The sequence below is a fragment of the Haemaphysalis longicornis genome, unplaced genomic scaffold (assembly GCF_048455015.1).
Source record: "Haemaphysalis longicornis isolate Haplotype H1 unplaced genomic scaffold, Haemaphysalis longicornis Haplotype H1 scaffold_6, whole genome shotgun sequence".
Lineage (NCBI taxonomy): Eukaryota > Metazoa > Arthropoda > Arachnida > Ixodida > Ixodidae > Haemaphysalis > Haemaphysalis longicornis.
This window is the reverse complement of record NW_027526407.1, coordinates 56,932,462-56,951,389: the sequence shown is the minus strand read 5'-3', so window position 1 is coordinate 56,951,389 and position 18,928 is coordinate 56,932,462. Positions and strand designations below refer to the sequence as shown.

The following is an 18,928-nucleotide window of genomic DNA, read 5'->3' as shown; positions in this document are numbered from 1 at the left end:
TATTGAAGAACGTTGTAATTTCGCGCTACAGTGACGTACCACGGGAAGGAGTGACGTAATGTGGGCCAGTTAGAAAAACATGTTTATCAGCGTGTCAACTGCATGGCAGCGTTCAAGTGATACAATAAAGCGTAACTATAGAAGCCCCACCACAATCGCCCAGTCTTGTTTCTTGGCAATGGCTTTGGATGGTAGCCACCAATCGCACACGATTCAGTGACGTCATAAAAAATTGCCGGAAAGTGACTGGGGACTCGACACTACTTCATCTGGTTTCCGTGTTAATATCCCCATTACTTGTTTGAATCAAGTTTGCGGTAAAGCTGGTATACTAAGTCGATCCCGGATTAATCAAACCCTAAAGGGATCGCGAAATAGTTCGATATATCGATAATTCGATATATAAAAATATTTTCTTTTGCGTAGGATTTCCAAGGGGATGTTTAGACTGTTCGATAAATGCAATAATTCGATATATCTGGGTTCGATATATGCGGGATCGACTTAGTGCTGTCGCGACAAAGCAGCATTTTAAGTACAGGGCTCTTTAGGGGCTCGCCTTGTCGTACCTTGCTGCGACTGTCGATGTCAAAGGACTGCCGGAATCAGGCGGTGCCGCGAGATAACGTACCCAAGTAGAGCCTGGCGTTCCGGTGTAGGGCGTCCCGCAGAGGCTTCGAAAGTCAAGCGGTTTAAATAGTCATAATAACAGTTCGAAACTCGCGAACCGATGGCGCTTGTCATCCACATCCCCGCTGTTTAGCGCAAAGAAAACTGTAGGTACTTTTGAGGCAAAATATACGTAATTATCCGACAGCACCCGCGTTCATTCAGTTAGGAACGCTCGTCGGGTTGGTTTTTTACGATAGTAAGCGGGAAAAAGGGGCAGTGCAACGCCGGCACGTGCGGGAGGAAAAGCAAGCACAAAAAGAACAAAACTCCCGCTGTAGCAGTTTCAGGCAGGGGGCGCGCGAGCCCCGCGAAGGCGGGAAATTTGAATTGCATTGGGTGGTAGCAGTGAGCGGATAACGGCGCTACAGCCCATTACGGCGAAGCACTGCTCTGCACTTCCGAGAGCTTTCGCATTGAGTAGAACGGCTTTAATTTTTTTTTAATGCGTGCATTGGCTTACAGCGATTTTACTGAAGTGAAGTGATGTAAGCCAATGCGCTTTAAAAGATTTCAGTCAAGAGATCTGCATTACGGGATTTTCTGTTAGCAGAATTAGTTTTAGAAGCTGTGCTTTACGAAGTTTCCTCTGGAAGGGGCGTCCTCCGCTCACCGGCCTCCCCTTCACAGGAAACGTCACGAAGCGCATCTTCTGAACAAGCCCGACCTGAATGGCATTGACCAGATTAAAGTTTTTTTTTCTCTATCCGTGTGTGTGTTGCTCGAACGGAACCTCGAGAGACAGCTACAGTGACCGCTACAGTGAAGCTTGAACATTACTTAGTTGTACTACTACTACTTAGTGGCGTCTTTCCCAATTCTATTTTCCATTTCCTACCCACAGGGCTTTATAGCCTCCTCCCTGAAATAGTCATTCATTCATTCATTCATTCTCTATCCTCTAGAAGGGAAAAATGTAGCTCGTCACCTCATCCTGCGTCGACAAACACGACGACGACGCTCGCACTAGTTGTTTGTTTAGAACGCAAACTGCCAGACTTCATCGAAAAGCGAGAACTTCCTCCGAAGATGCACTGAAAGCACGCACGAAAGGCATAGTCCTCACACCTCGTGAAGAATTTACAGCGGCGCCGCGGAACTCTTGAGCGCACTTGGCTCGCGGCCTTCCCAAAGGGAAGGGCTGTACCTATACAACCGCACCTTATTTATGCATCAAGAAGCTTTTCCTCCGTTGGCACGCTGCGGCGGCGAGCACACGCACATAAGCTCGCCTACTGGCTTCTGATCTTCGTGCCAGACGGGACGTCGAAAAAAAGCGCCGCCGCCGTCTTGTGCGTGCTGTTTTTCTGGAAATAGTTTTTCTTTCAAGTAACGCTATGAGAGAGAGAGAGAGAGAGAGAGAGAGAGAGAGAGAGAGAGAGAGAGAACTGGCGAAGGTTGCATTAATTGATTGATTGTAGGGTTTAACGCGCCGACGCAACGCAGGCGATGAGGCGCGCCGTAGTGGAGGGCTCCGGATTAATTTTGACCACCTGGGGATCTTTAATTAACGTGCGCCGAAATCTCGTACACACGGGCGTTTTAAGTGCGAATGCACTTCTTCAGCGAGCCTGAATCGTCCGCCGCCGTCGTCCGCATAGCAACAGCTGCGGGTGCGCGCGCTCCTCGTCTTCCTCCTCGTCTTCCCTAGCAACGGGGGGAGATGGGCGCGCGCTACTCTCCTCCTCCTCTCTCTGCTCAGTGACTGCGGGTGTTGGGCGCCTCCTCTCCACTTCGGGCGGGAGAGCTCTCGCTCGCGTAGCGGGCGCTCCGCATTCCGACGCGTGAGGGCGCTCGTGTAGCCCTCGCCGTAACGGCGGGCGCTACTCTCCTCCTCCTCTCTCCGCTCAGTGTCTGCGGGTGTTGGGCGCCTCCTCTCCACTCCAAGATCACGATATCCACCGTAATCGCGCAATCAACAACCGTGCATTCTCACTTACACACTCTCCCCCTCGGGGAAGTGCGAGGGAATTTTTTTTGTTTTTCGCCTCCATCAGAAAAGCGGCCGCCACGGCCGGGAATCGAACCCGCGACTTCGTGCTCAGCAGCGGAAGCTTGCATTAAGTCGCGTAAGGCTTGAACAGAAGCGAATATGGAGGATTTCTTTCTATGTAAGCACCGAAGGACATCGCCACGCAATGCATTAGGTTCGAAATTGTTTATTACATGCTCCGTCGTCGCTTTTCACTGGGGTAGTAATAGTCATGCCGATCTATATCGTTATCTTCTTCCTCGGGCATGACTGGCGCGCCCAGATCGTTTTGTCCGCAGGCTTTCACATTTGCCCCTAAGTGGAAAGCGTCACCACGCGCTAGAACCGGCGGTAACCTGCTTGGCGAACTGGGTGTCTGTAGCGCGAGCTGTCTTGTGCTCCCCCCTTGAGGAGCGGACGCACGTGTACTCTTTTCTTGGTATCTTTCTGCGAGCGCCACGCGCAAGACTGGACGACGCCGGGCGCTTCTCGTAAGGCACTTGCTCAAGCACGGTGTAAACGGCGGTAATAACTATGACCAAACCATGCCACGATGGCTGCCGTGTTATCTCAAATAATTTAAAGCAGCGCCCAAATTTAGGGCGCATGCAACTCTAATATTTTCCAACTAAGCTGGCTGAAGCATTTTTCTTTCTTAAAGACAAAATTTAGAGAAGTTACAAGGAAATGTGAGCAGATTACGCGGGAATTTCGCAACATGGATGATGAGCGTAATAGAGTAATTCTCGTCACACTTGACTCGCTTTGTGGAGTAATTTTGTTCTTAAAATAACTCCTTGAAATATGTCTTCCCCCGTAGATGAAATAACTCCGCTGCACAGTACATTTACACCAACAAGGGGTAAGTTTTTAATCTGGATGAAGTGAAAGTGCCTACACCTCTACAATAACGAACTGGTGATTCATCTTTCCCTGTAATTAGCCTGAGGCTGATTCGAAACCGCCGAAGGGTATGCGCATTTTGTTCACGCCAGCGCAAAAACGAGGAAAAAGGAAAAGATCGGGCGTGGGGACGTTCGTAACAGCTAAAATTAAGGAACACGCGAGAAGTAAGTAGTTCTTCCCGAACGAAAGGCGGTAGAACTTGCGGCAACCCCGCGGAAATACTATAGTATACAAGCGAACTACTACGCAGACGAACCCAGATTTTACGAGCCCAGGTATTTACGGATATCCAGATTTAACGAACGAGTTTGGCCCCTTCCGCAGTCGCCCATAAGCTTGATGCTCGAATTCTCGATTTTACGAAGTTCCCGTGTAACGAAGTTTTTCCCAGGTCCAGGTGACTTCGTTAAATCGAGATTCACCTGCATGTGACCTCTATACGTTTGGCGTCCACTCTACTCCAACACTGGCTCACCTTCGACAAAATACGAAAGCTCAGCTGTTCCTGTCCACTCATAATTAGCAAGAGCGCAGCGCAAAATGACCGCGGCTGAAGTTTTCTGCTCAGCTCATTAAGGCCTTGTAATACAGGTCCGCCGAAAGAAAAGCAAGCGTGTGGTGGGCATAAACTTTAAGGCACCCACATTAAAGCACACGGCGGCTTCTCAGGTCGAAGTGCTGTGTAAACCAACGGAAACCATACGTTCGCGCCAAATAATTGTATACAGTTGAACCAATCGTTATAACGAATCCTGATATAGCGAATTATCGGCTATAGCGAACTAAATACCAACCTTGGTCGGTCCCGCTTCCTTTCAGTGACACATTCTTTTATAACGAAAGTGAAACTGTGACAACCGCGCGCACTACCAGATATAACGAATAAATATGTGACCAGTAGGCTGAGACGCTACTTGGAAAAACTCCCGGCGTCCGAAACTGCAGAAGTAGAAAAGGCCCCTTTGTTCGTGGACTGCGTGGGAAACTTCATCCAGCTCAGTGCTGTGAATAGCCACCGAAGATCACATCCTTCCTCGAAAAAAATAGGAACGCGGGCCTGTTTTGTCGAACGAACTTTGTTCTGTTGCAATTTCCCTTTTCATGTTCTGGTTCATTGAGCTTGAAATGCCACAATGAGAAAGATAAGGGTTACCTCGTTTATAGTAGGTTCGAACATTAAAATAATGCGTTTTTGTATTAAAGATTTTTTCGAGAGCCGGATTACCGATTGGTTTAAACTGCTTTTTAACTCTACTGTTACAACGAATATCGGATATAACGAACTAAATTACTGTCCGGATACCACTTCACTATAACGAGAATTCGGCAGGGTTCTGGAGCTTCACTGCGCAGGCTGCGAAGATGCAAAGATGCAACTCATTGTGGAACTCACTGCGAAGATGCAACTCATTGTGAAAAAACATGGTTTCTGAAAACCAAACAAAAAACCCCGGGCTCCGCAATAACCAGCTCAACACGCAGTCAAAAAAAAAAAAAAACAGCTGCAATACGGGGCAGTCACTTTGGAGTTACGTCTTGCTGCTAATCAAACTCCCTTTATTCCAAAATAAATATATACTCAAACAAATGAGTAAATTCTCTCAACCCTATACTCGCATTATCAGTAACTAAAGTTAGGTGCGCAAGTTAGCAGCGCTATCTGTAGTGAATGTGATTAAGATGGTGATGACAGAAAACGGGATAAAAGATATATGCGGAAATATTGGGCTGCGCTATATCCGAACGGTCTCATTATATTCGTACGGCAGGTGAACAGGTGAACGGAGCGATAACGGAATCAGACAGGGGCAGACGATCAATTAATTTTCTGCGCATGCGCAGTAACGCCCCCATTTTTCTCATCAGTCTGACGGAACGCAAACTCGTTTTGAAAACTTTTAACGTGTCGTCTGCTCGTTTCAACGGCCTATAAGACATATGCCCCACACATGTATGCTGCCGTCGTTTGATTTAGTGCCGATCGCTCGCGCTATTGTGCAGCTGACCGAAACCCCTTCTTTCTTTTTAGAATAATTTATGCCATTATTACTAAACTATGAGCTCAGACACAAACGCACGCTAACAAAGAACACAACTCTTCTAGCGTCACATATATTAAATTATTTGCAGCATTTCCCGCGCCTGTGCGGCTTGGTGGCTCGAAAGTACGGCGATAATTTATTCGACACTAGAAAATTTACTTGACAATTCGCGGTTTAACTGCCCATCTGTTTCGTTTCCTCTCTCTCTCTCTCTCTCTCTCTCTCTCTCTCTCTCTCTCACGCGCGGCACCTACAACTTCGTGTGTCACTTCGCTAAAACAGCAAGGTAGCTAGTTGCACGTATTAGAGACCATTTGGCCTGGAAGCCAGTGTTAGAAGACATGGCCTTTATTTATTTATTTATTTATTTATTTATTTATTTATTTATTGCTAGCGCATTTATCGTTCTTCGTCGCGTTATAAATTCCCCGATGAAGCTGCGTGATGCAAATAAACGCAATTAGTATTGCAAAAGCAGCTATATATTTGTATGTATGTATGTGTATGTATATATATATATATATATATATATATATATATATATATATATATATATATATATATATATATATATATATATATATATATATATATATAGCAGGGCTAAGCCACTACTAATTTTTTTTCACCGTGAAATCCTTGAGCGGTGAGTTCACCCTCCCTGAGGTCTACCATTTCGGTTTCGTTTCTCCTTCATTCACGCGAGCCTTAACTGGAAACCTGCATGTAACGTAAACCTGCATGCAGCGAAAAATTACCGATTTTTGTCAACTTAGTTATATCCAGGTTTAACTGTATGTATAAAATTTTCATTTTGGTTGCGTGTCGCCCGCGCGTTTTAAAATTTTTGCATTTTGAGTGAATGCGAGACGTATACGCCCAAATTACGACACACAGGCTTTTCGTTTCCATCAGAGATACTGCCGCCGGTGCCGCGGTCGAACCCGCGACCTCGGGCTCAGCAGCACAACGCCTTAGCCACTGGCACTCGGCCACCGCGGCAGGCGCTCGCTATTGATGACGTTAGAGAAAGATCCCGTTTGCTGAAAGCAACACTCTAAGTGAGCTAAGCCTATTCTGAACTACGGTTCGCGGCATTCCAAGTCATTTTAAAGACAGCGCACAACGGTTGCGCCTGCGAGAGCCGCAGCTTCGAAGCCCTGTCGCCAAAGACCCCTACAGTATCACCAAGGAAGGGACCGAAGAGACGCCAACCGGATACGCCGAGTACCGTATTTTCGCGCGTATAACCCGCATCAAAAATGCGAAAATTTTAGTGGCAAAGTGGGGGTGCGAATAATATGCGGGTTTTTTTCCTGTAGTGCTGCTTCACGGCAATGCGCGTTGTGCCGTGAAGCTCCTACGCAGTGACACTGACTTCCAAGGCAGCGATTGCGCAAAACATACAAGGACATGGAAGAAAAACAAGGACGAGCGCGCTCTAACAAATTAATTTTATTAGTGAACTATGACTATCGCCTTGCAGTCAGTGTATTCTACTTGCTAAATATATGCTTTTTTCTGTCTGCATAGCGTGTGATGTGCTGCTTGAGCAGTAACTTTGGTGCAGCCTTCCCTGTATGAAATGTATACGGGCAATACGCGAGAATTTTTTCTCTTTTCCGGCTGGCTGAAAGTGGAGGTGCGGATTGTATGCATGAGCGGGTTATACGCGCGAGAATACGGTACGTCATCGCTACATGGATCGCGAAAAAACTTCCATCAAATAAGCGAAACAAGTTGCACTCAAACAAGATAGAAAAAAAAACGGCACAGTTGCTCACAGATACCGTAGAGCACAAAGCACCTGTCTACAGACGTGCGTTATGTCGCAAGACAAGATATATCGCATACCTGCGTTGCCTGGCTCCAGGTACAGTGGGGACAACCGGGCGCTACTGAAAATAACGCTTTTGAGGGAGCGCGGGACGTCACGTCTGGCCCGCATATGGAGGTGGATCTCTCTCTGTCTCGAAGCCTCACGTCTCTGGCGAGACACAAGAGGCAAAAAGCGAGGGAAATTGTTGACTTCTATGCAAGAGAGGGATAACGAGACCGAGATAACGCAACCGCACACGTAAGCTGACCTTCTGTCGCCATAAGCCGGAAAGAAAAACGAAATGTATATACTCCGGTACAAGGTATACGAGCGACATAAGTTGCCGCCGTGCCTCACCACCGCAACCGGATGTTACTCCGCGCGGCGCAAGTAGTGCGCCACTGGGAATATTTTGAACATGGCACGAGCAGTTTCCGTGATTTATTGGACTTAATATGCTTTTAAACTACCGCAGCGACGACAAAAAAACTACGTGAGAAAAGGCAGACGATACCAACCATTAATGGCAATCTCCTTTCAAATCGCGCGCGCCCGCTGATATCCGGGTCCGTCGCTTAGGCGGAGTGATACTGTAAATGACCTATTGCCGTTCTTAACTTGTTATCGAATTTTGTCTTTGTTTAAAGTTTCTAGATCATGCCAAAAGGTAATCGCCCGTGAAAGATTCCGGCACACACTTCTTCAGAGTTTAGCTAACCTTGAAGAACTCGTAGCATGCAGTGAACTGTGTTGTATGCGTTACTGCGCAGTTCTGCCGATTATGCCAGTTGTAGCACCTCCTGTACAAGCCAGCCATTCATAACCACTCATAACGACAAAATGCTTAGAATGCGGGAGTAATTTAGCCAGAGCTTTGAATTGAGGCGAAAAGCAAAAACGCCCGTGTGTTCGAGATTTCAGCGCACGTTAAAGATCCCCAGGGGGTCAGAATTAATCCGCAGCCCTTCACTACGGCGCGCCTCATCGTCTGCGTTGCGTCGGCGCGTCAACCCTTCAATCAATCAATCAATCAATCAATCAATCAATCAATCAATCAATCAATCAATCAATCAATCAATCAATCAATCAATCAATCAATCAATCAATCGATCAATCGATCGATCAATCAATCAATCAATCAATCAGAACTTTCCATTACCCTCAACTGGTTACCGGCACAGACTTCTTCAGAATTCGCTAAATCTTGATGGGCCTCTAGCAAGCCGTTGAGTGAACTGTTTCCCTTGCGCAATTAGATAATCCTGTCGCATGCGCCAGTTGTAGCCCCTGCTGCATCTTACCTTGGTCGGCGGTTCTGAACAGACATTTCACGCCTAAGCTGGCCATTGTATCGCGTATATTTCTGTGGCATTTCTCCAGTCTAGTAATTAAAACTGTCCGAGCGCCGCATGCATATATGTTCAGTTCCGATTGCGGTGTTACAGAGTAACCGCGACAATGATTTCGAAACTGAAAATATCTCCGGGTCCACACGCCCTTTCCTGCAGCTGTTAACGCACGTGGCAATGCGAAATTTCATACGTCTATAGTTTGTCGAGACTGAGCACGCCGCACATGTACGGTTGGCGCCCGCCGCTTTGTGGAAAGAGCGGACGTTGCACGGGTGTTAAGCGGCACATCATCGTACATACTTCCCGTAAGTGCCGTAAGCGTGCCCAATTACGAAACTGCCCAACAGAGCGTTGACCGGTTAAAAAAAAAAAAAACACCGGGAATTGGAGGGTGTTTCACTTGCCACTTTCTACGGACAAACGACGGCAGAATACGTTAAAAATCCCAATTGTGCAACCATAAAAAAAAAAAAAAACTTGGTCAAAGTTACTGTTCTACGCGCTGAAGCTGCACCTGAGGTCGTATTCTCTAGTTTTGTCCGTTTTGTGTCCGTTTCGAAAGTGTCCCGTTTTGAGCAAGCCCTGATTGGCTAAAAGCAAGCACCCGGATGTGACGCCATGCGAGCACCCGGATGTGACGCCATGCGAGCCGCGGCTTCTCGGAGCAGACGATTTGGAGCAGACGATTTTTCGTCGCCGTAGTTGTTGTTGGTTCGCTGGCGGAACAATAAGCACAAAAAAGATAGTTTAAAATAGGTTTAGTCATTTAAAATGTGTTAACAGAAACAGTTGCGCGAAAATCAACCCAAAGCGTGCCTACAACTGGAAGTACGTCACAATAAAACGGACGCAAAACGGACGTTTTCAAAAACGGACAAACACGAGAATACTGCCCTTGGACTAAGTCTCGCTGCACTAGAGGACAACGACTAATACGCCTGTCACACGGCAAATATCATGTCAAGTGAATGACATTAGGTGCTAATGACATTCTGTTTGGCCGTGCGCGTCTACACGGCGAAACAAATGTAATCGGACAGTGATAGCCGTGACGATTTGCAAGCTCGCAAAATTGCAAACTTAAGGCCCAACCACATGCACGCGTAAAATCGACGTACTCGCGCAACGACGTACGCCTGCGGCGACATCTTTGCGCCGACCGACGACGTCGGAGAGGGCGAGTAACCACATATCGGCGCAACGCGCGCGTAAACCAATGCGCCGCGCAGTGTGGCTCGACTACTCCGGACAGCTTTGTGGCGACCAGTTCAACTACATATTAACTCAAATAAAACAAATAATGCCTATTCTCACAAAAATACGTATGTTTAATACAGAAACAACTAAAACAGTTCTTGGGACATTAAAAAACGTTAAGGATTAGTATGCATACTTGGCAGGCACAAAACCCTCCGCTACATATGGCGTAAACTGCCTTGCTCCCATAGTTGCTCGTTGCTTCGCGTTTTTCTATCCGGTTGTTTGGTCCCCGTATTTTACAAATTACTTCGTTTTATCGCATAATTAATAGTGAAGTTAGCTTATTTATCAATTCCCTGTCTTGTTATGCGACCTGACCTCCAGATAACATCACCGCCAGAGGTGTACGTCAACACCGTGCGCCCGAAAGTTTGCGTCGATATCTGGCGGGCTCTGACTTCGGCGTAACAAGCGCGTACCAATGCATTCGGCGTACGCCGGAGTACGCCGGTTCCTTACGCGCTTACGCCGGTTTACGTCGTTGCGCGAGTACGCCGGTTTTATGCGTGCATGTGGTTGGGCCTTTATAGTTCAAGTGCGTCTAGAATTTCTTTTTCATATATATATATATATATATATATATATATATATATATATATATATATATATATATATATATATATATATATATATATATATATATAGTAAAAAAGGGCCCACCTCCCCGCGAGGGGGACTCGAGTAAATGCGTCGCATAGGGGGTGGGTGTATTGCGTTAACGTTCAGTGTTTGGGGAGTTGGTGGTAGTGAATGCGTTGTATCAGCAGCTTCTTGACGTAGTTTGAATGAGTCAAGGATATAAGGCGCGTTCGTAGCCTTTCATTCTGTGTCGGTTTTGTGGCGCAGTGGGAAGAGCACCATGTACCTTGCGTTCCGCCCGCAGGGTCGTGGGATCGAAACCAGGCGCCGGTAAGTATTATTTTTTTTATATAGTGTAGGGGGAGGGGTGCGGACCTGTTGTTGAGAGCGAGGAGGGTAGCGTGATGCGGGAGAGGAGGAGTGGGGGAGAGGGCGCACCTGGAACGGCTGTTGCGGACGCCGAGGCACGCCGACAACGCCGGGTGACATCGTGAGTTAAAGAAATGCTCTGCATTTAAAAATGGGTATAGCTTCTAACAAAACTGTTTATTGGTCGACGTTTCGGTCGGATGCCGACCTTTATGAAGACAACATTTCGTATTTTTCTGCACGTATTTATAAGCTCGTCGTCCAACGACGCCGAAAAAGAGAGAGAGAGAGAGAGAGGGGGGATTTGGGGAGAAAAGCAACAACAAACACACCCTCTCGGCGAGTTGAGGTAAAGGTTAACAAAAAAAAAAGAGAAATTGAGAAAAAAAAACCTAAACATGCATAGGGGAGAGAAGAGTACACAAATCTTTCAAAACGCTGTCCTCTATCATTCGTCAGCTTGAAGAAAGAGTGACAGGGACCACCCGCTTCAGAAGGGCGCCGCTCTGCTCAAGAAAGGAAAGCGCGAAGCAATAACAGAAAGGATCTCACACAATCACTGGGGGCACAGCATTCCGATGGTCACTGACATTACGGGAATAGTTTACAAGACGCGGTCGCAGCTGCACACATGTTTCAGTGACGCCAAGCCTACAAACAAATAGCAAGGCTATTATATATATATATATATATATATATATATATATATATATATATATATATATATATATATATATATATATATATATATTAGAAGTGGCTCAGAGGTTTTGGCGTTGCGCTGCTGACCCAAGGACGCGGGTTCGATTCCCGGCCGCGGCTGCCGCTTTTCTGATGGAAGCTAAAAGCAAAAACGCCCGTGTGTTCGAGATTTCAGTCCACGTTAAAGATCTCCAGGTGGCCAAAACTAATTTGGCGCCCTCCACTACGGCGCGCCTCATCGCCTGCGTTGCGTAGGCGCGTTAAACCCCATAATCCATATTTTTAGAAACGGAACAAATAATCCGCCTTTAAATTAAAAAAAAAGAAAATTACCGTTTTCGGGGGCCTAAGTAGACATCACAAGCCGAGACAAGTCCGCAATAAAACCGTATCAACGGGCGTTGGGGACGAGATTTTTTTTTTTTGTAGGAAATTGTTTGTTTTTCTTTATTTAAAAAAAACTATACGAAGGGGATGATATAAGTTTACTTACAGTTTTTAGAAACAGTACTCATTGGTTTATTGCTGAACTTTCTCGTATAGTGACGCGCCACTGATTTGGCCGCTGAAATAACCTCCTCATTTAGCCGCTAAATACCAGTCGCCTCGAATGCCAGTCGGTATTCTCGTGTAGCGCCGAACTAATGACTTCTAGAGAAAATGACATTTGCTCTGAATGTCTTCAGATCTGCCGTGTGACCACCTGGGGAATCTTTCACTGCGCGCCAAAATCTCGACACACTGGCGTTTTTCTTTTTTTTTCTCGCGACTCCGTCAGGAAAACGGCCGGCTTGGACGGGATCACAGCCGCGTCCTAGTATACGTGCGAACGATATTGCCATCTTTCTTTCTACACGACACTTTCCAGCCACAGACAAAAAAAAAAGTAAAAAAGAAAGAACAGCGGAATAAACCGAGGGCACGTTGGAGATTGATTTGATTGATTGGCTGTTTATTGGAGGAGGTCATAAGACCCTGAATGGGATGGGGGAGAATGGGAAAAGGGAAAAAATATGAAAATAAAAGTAATCGATAACACATTTGCACTTTTTGTCCCATTAGAAAGTCAGTTCGCACTTGTCACAGAATCACTGACCCATAAAGGGCTGAGTCAATCACGTATCAAACTGCTTTATAGAGACCATTCTGGAGAGAGAACTGTACAGTTGCCTCTAATAACGCATTTGGCTAATATGGTCCTGTTCATTACACGGGATGGAGTGTAGTGTTAAAAGTTCAGATCGTCCTTGTGAAAAGGCAGAGCACATCCAGATAAGGTGGTAAAAATTGGAAGCGACTGATTCCCCACAAAATATGCACTTTGGAGTATATGCTGTACGAGGATAGGTCCATTTAAAGAGAATGTCGGGGGTATATGCACAGTTTGTGTATATCTTGTTTGCAATAACCTCTCCTTTTCTGGGGAGACGTTTAGATCCTTAGTCGTCAGCGCCTCCAGGAATCCTCCCCTGTGGGTTTCCCCGCGCACGTTGGAGAACATAACGAACTCGGACGCAACCAAAGACGCAATCAAAACACGGCCACGGCGCCAGCAAGAAGAGTCCGGAGTGTTTCTCCTTGGATGAGAAGTCTTTTTAAAGACGGTAGTCTTTCTTCGTCTGCCTAAACACGAAAATTTTGGTCCGCCCGTCCGTCATTATATTCAACCGGTCGGCCGAAAGGTGAAAGAATTCTTCTAAAACAAGCAAGCCTACATAACAAATCCAGCTATCATGCACCAAGATTTAAAAAAAAAGAGCAATGACGTCACTCAAAGAAAACCTAGTGAACAATGTTTCAAGTAGAGTGGAGCAGCGGCCAGTATTGTTTTCGTTAATGCGATTTAATTAATTAAATGCAGTTAATTATCTATCTCGAGAAGTACTGTTCTAGCGGTTAAAGTGTCAATGAGGCACTTGTAGGTATCCACGAGAGGCATCTAACTACGGTATTTTCAGCGACGAACTAATTGCGCACTCCTTTATTCGGACTGATAAAGAAACCCCACGAAATATGAAAAATACCACGTGACGACGCTACCGCGCCCATCATAAAGCAGTGCCCTCAAACAGGCTGCCTCTGAGTAAGCCAGTATGAAATAACGAAAAGAAAGAAAGAAGAAATCGCGACCGCGTTTGTGTCTTATCTGCCAAAGCACCCCAGGAAACTTGCTGTTGCTGCTCCTTTCACGCCATTATCAAGGTGATGCGTTGTCACTTCGGGCGTGCGAGAGGCAAAGCAGTTGCTTTGAATCAGCTTATTTGAGGGCACTGGCTCATGATGCGGGAGGGAGTGCCGTCACGTGGCATTCTTCATATTTCGCGAGGTTTCTTCATCACTCCGAATAACGAAATACGCAATTAGTACGTCGCTAAGACTATCACAGTTAGATGCCCCTAGTGGGTACCTACAAGTGCCTCATTGACACTTTAATGATTGGGACAGTACTTCTCGAGTTGGATAATTAATTACAATTACCTAATTAAATCTAATTAACGAAGAAAATCACTGGCCGCTACTACACCATACTGGAAAAATTTAAACAACTCCATTGCCCTTTTTTTTAAATCTTGGTGCATGATAGCTGGGACACCCCGTATAGCATTGATTGATTGTAGATTGACTTATTGATAGCATTGATTGATTGATTGACGCGCCGACGCAACGCAGGCGATGAGGCGCGCCGTAGTGGAGGGCTCCTGATAAATTTTGACCACCTGGGGATCTTTAACGTGCGCCGACATCTCGTATACACGAGCGTTTTTTTCTTTTCGCCTCCACCAGAAAAGCGGCCGTCGCGGCCGGGATTCGAACCCGCGTCCTTGTGCTCAGCAGCACGCCATAGCATACATATATACATACATAGCATACATATATAAGCAAGGACATGTATGACCCATGGGCCATACATTCTCGCATTATGCGTCGCCAAGGAAACCTGAGACCACATTTTACCAGCGAAAAAGAGACGCGGACGCAGAAGAAGTACACAGGACACTTATGCCACCAGTTTTGTCACCTGCAAAGAAGGTGTCATCTACCGCATCCCGCTGTCCCCTGTGGCAAATGGTGCGTGGGACAGACGGGGCGGTGTTTAAACGACAGGCTGAGAGAGCACCGTGCAGTAGTTTCATCGCTTGCGGCGGGAGGCCATCTGGCCGATCATTGCAAGCGGTGCCCTGGTTGTACGCCGGCGTTCGATAAAACACGTGTTTTAGGATCTGGACGTGACCAAACTAGTCGCGAGATTAACGAGGCATTTTATATCTACAGGGAAGGAGTTAATGGTGTGAGCACTCCTTCAATCACTCTTACAGATAAGGAGATAGGCTACCTACGAGGGCGCATGTGCGAGACACAGGCTGGCGTGTGTGGGGTTGTGTAGGGGAAGGTCGTGGTGATATGTTATCTTTCTTTGTTTCACGGACGCTAAGTAAAATTTCAGTTGTAGTCTAGCGAGTGTCCTGTGTACTTCTTCTGCGTCCGCGTCTCTTTTTCGCTAGTAAAATGCAGTGAGACAACCAACTAGCCCAACTTTCTGCCTCAAACCTGAGACCAGCTGCAGTACATAACCGTATCCGAACAAAAGCGTTCTAGAGAGAAGCGCGGACCGAACAATACAACAGTGCCGGCAACCGCTCGGTCTTTCCCACCTATAGTTTGCAAGCAGACAATGACGTACACGGGCAAGTAAAAGGGTTCTTAACGATAAAAACAAAGACCAGACACTAGCTGAATGACAATGCCGCCAACACCAATAAATCATCAAACAATACAACCGGCATTTCTCTTTCTTATTCTTGAGGCTATAACGAGTAAGTCCACTGACAACACCTGCGCATGCGTAGTACGCAAGACAACAATAGAGATGCATCTTCTATCATATAAACACGAACCCGCAGCCCTTTTTCGCTATTGTCATTTTTTATTTTTCGCGTATTGAATCTGCTTTTACTTTACTACGGTTGCATGAGGATTTTAACCCCACTCTTTCTGATGTGAATATATTTGATTTTACTAATTGTTCTTGATTATGTGTCGCGACCACGTATAGTTAGCCAATTTAAGAAATTTTGCGTATTTGCCGCATCTGTCCTTTTTTGTGTGTGTACTCTGTAAACCAGCTCCTCTCTACAATGCTTCGGCGATTGAGAGTAAGTGAAATAAATAAATAAATAAATAAATAAATAAATAAATAAATAAATAAATAAATAAATAAATAAATAAATAAATAAATGTCGTTCAATGAGCTTCTAAGGAGTATGAAATAAACAAACAAACAAGCTTACACAATGCCCTGTCGGCCTGTGCGTGCGTGCCTAAAGGCACCGTCCCATGTGCACACAAAATGCTTCGCCTTTCGACGCAAAATGAACGAGGTCATTTCCACTCCAATTCTTAAAGGGGCCCTGAAGCCCAAATACAACTTCGCTAAATTTGGAAGGAGTAGCCTGTGGAAACCCACTCGGCTACATTCCAGCCATGAAGGACGTTTTTGGTACGGAGCGCCTTAGGACCGCACAATGTCCGTCCGCGTCCGTGCGCATAGCATTTACAATCGCAAAAAATCACACAGGCACCGGCAGGATTCGAGCCTTTGTCTGCAGTAGACCAGACAGAGTTGGTGTCAGTCGTCTTACCCATTGGGCTACGACCGTTTTTTTTTATTGCCTGCTTTGACATTTCTACAGTACATCACACGTCATGTCGTACTGTAATGATACGTCAACCCTACTGGGCTGACTCAGTGGCTTTAAAACTTTCTAAGACACACTAAATCGTCAAGCCCAGGCGACCACTCAGGGGGATCATCCTCTGCACGAAACACTTCCCTGTACGCTTTTAATGAAATTTTCCCTGACAGGCCGGGCATTTATATCCGCATTCCTCACCGCCATTCTCGTCATCCATATACTGGATGATCGGGATTTTGTTTTGAATGGAATTGCCATGTGTGTAGGCCTGTATATTGTATTTTTCGTTCCCTGAAGTGGTGCATTTGTAATCAATCCTCTGTATTTCAACCACTCCTGTTTTAGCCCTTAAAGGGCTGCAGTATGTGAAAATAAATAAACAAACAAACAAACAAACAAACAAACAAACAAACAAACAAACAAACAAACAAACAAACAAACAAACAAACAAACAAATAAATAAATAAATAAATAAATAAATAAATAAATACTGAGGAGCATGATCAAATCTAACGTGCACGTCGCCAGAAGTGTGTTGGGCTACGACCGTGAATTAGTACCCGAGAGTAAAACGTCTTACTTCCTCGCCTGTAACGGTGCGGAGTACCTTAGGTCCTCCCAGTGTCCGTCCGCGTCCATGAATTCGTGCGCACACCACCATCAAGCGAAAACAAAGCGAAATTCGATTTGAGCAGTAAGTTGCAGTTTCATCTAGGAAATAATCAAAGTGCAACTCACTGCTAAAATAGAATGACGGCCGGGGCGCAATTAACTTGGATGTCATTTCGAGTCCCCGTGCTCCGAACCCTCGCCATCAGCCACGGAGTGGAGATGCTGCCATTTTTTCTTCTTCTTTTACCGTTCGTAACATATGCTGGGACAGTGCACGGTACAATAGTGTGCTTATATCCTTCCGACCAACCATCTGGCATGGTTTCCTCTTTTTCACGCTTGCGTGTTTGTCCGAATTTTGATGTATTTGTGCTTGCTCTAAATTTTTAGTGTATTACAAGTATTATTTACTTGTCTCTTTGAGTCCTCGTAGTGTCGTTATGTTTGAACGTATACCCCCTTGAAATAAAGAAAAAAGAATGCTGGGATAGCACAGTGGTAGGGCATCGGGCTACTCCTGAGGAAACCCCGGTTCAAATCCCAGTGGATCACACACACGTGTTCTTTATTTATGTACTGTTTAGGCGGCGGCCATTTTCTTGACAAGGCTCAGTGGCTAAGGCGTTCTGCTGCTGAGCACGAGGACGCGGGTTCGATTCCCGGCCGCGGTGGCCGCTTTCTGATGGAGGCTTAAAGCAAAAAACGCCCGTGTGTACAAGACTTCGGCGCACGTTAAAGATCCCCAGCCGGTCAAAAATAATCCGGAGCCCTCCACTACGGCGCGCCTCATCGCCTGCGTTGCGTCGGCGCGCTAAACCCTTCAATCAATCAATCAATCAATCAATCAATCAATCAATCAATCAATCAATCAATCAATCAATCAATCAATCAATCAATCAATCAATCAATCAATCAATCAATTTCTTGACCGGACAACAACGATTACGGTATTTCATTCTTTCATAAGCTTTCATTATCCAATTTTAATGCGAGTCCTTCGGGAGCGTATCTTCCAGTGTGGAACGTTCCAAAACAAAATTTCTTTTCAAATCCGGTTTTCACGCCTAGAGAATGCAGCTCGGTCATCGAACACCAGCCACAGGCACATATACGTAGGGCTCTTCATTTTCAGGTTATATATATATATATATATATATATATATATATATATATATATATATATATATATTCAGAGGGTAAAACTCGCGAGCTATTTTTAAAACTTATAATCGGGAAGAAAACGGGTTTTCTTGTAGAACTATTCTGAAATTCGGGTGTTCTTTTTCGGTTTAAATCTACAGATGTACGAAGTAATGCACTCAAGTTTATTTGATCAGGAGGTATCACGAGCTTCTTAACTCGAACGCGTTAAAATCTGTGGTCGTTCAAGCTGGTAATCGGGAAACACGAGCGTGCGTTTTATGGCAAATACTCTCCGAAATTTCATGTTTGTTTGGAAATGAATCAGTGACGATGACAGTAAAGATCGTTGATAACTTCTAGGAAGTGAAACATTTTATTCACGAAAAGCTGGTCATATATATTCTGATTTGTATGCGCAACATGTCGGACTCCACTGAGACCTGTCTGATCGCTGAACGTATCTCAGCAGGGAGAAAGTTCCCTCGACATCACAGCTTGCATTATCTATAGGCACAACAGTGTCAGCGCAGCATTTGCGAGCCCCTGCAGCAGCGAGCGTTGGAGTCATGCCAATACTCAGTGAGTTCGAAAGCTGTGCTTGTGTAGACAAGGCCCCTAAATTTGAGGGGCCTTATGTGGGGATTGCTTCCAGAAAGTACTGGTTGTGCACGGAGGATCCCGTAACGCACTCTCTCTCTCTCTCTCTCTCTCTCTCTCTCTCTTTCTCTCTATGTATGTATATATATATATATATATATATATATATATATATATATATATATATATATATATATATATATATATATATA

The 18,928-nt window shown here is 45.5% G+C and overlaps 1 protein-coding gene across 5 annotated transcripts in view; it reads right to left on the bottom strand.

Annotated features, from left to right (window-relative positions):
• The window catches only part of Pld (Phospholipase D), a 120,436-nt gene that overhangs the window by 70,815 nt on the left and 30,693 nt on the right, over positions 1-18,928 (bottom strand). Inside the window, exon 1 of one of the 5 annotated variants that reach the window (XM_077674424.1) lies at positions 7,444-7,595. The exons of the other annotated variants lie outside the window; for them this stretch is intronic. The gene's annotated coding sequence lies outside the window, so the exon portion shown is untranslated. Of the gene's footprint in view, positions 1-7,443; positions 7,596-18,928 lie in introns of those variants that run through there. 5 annotated transcript variants of the gene reach the window in all.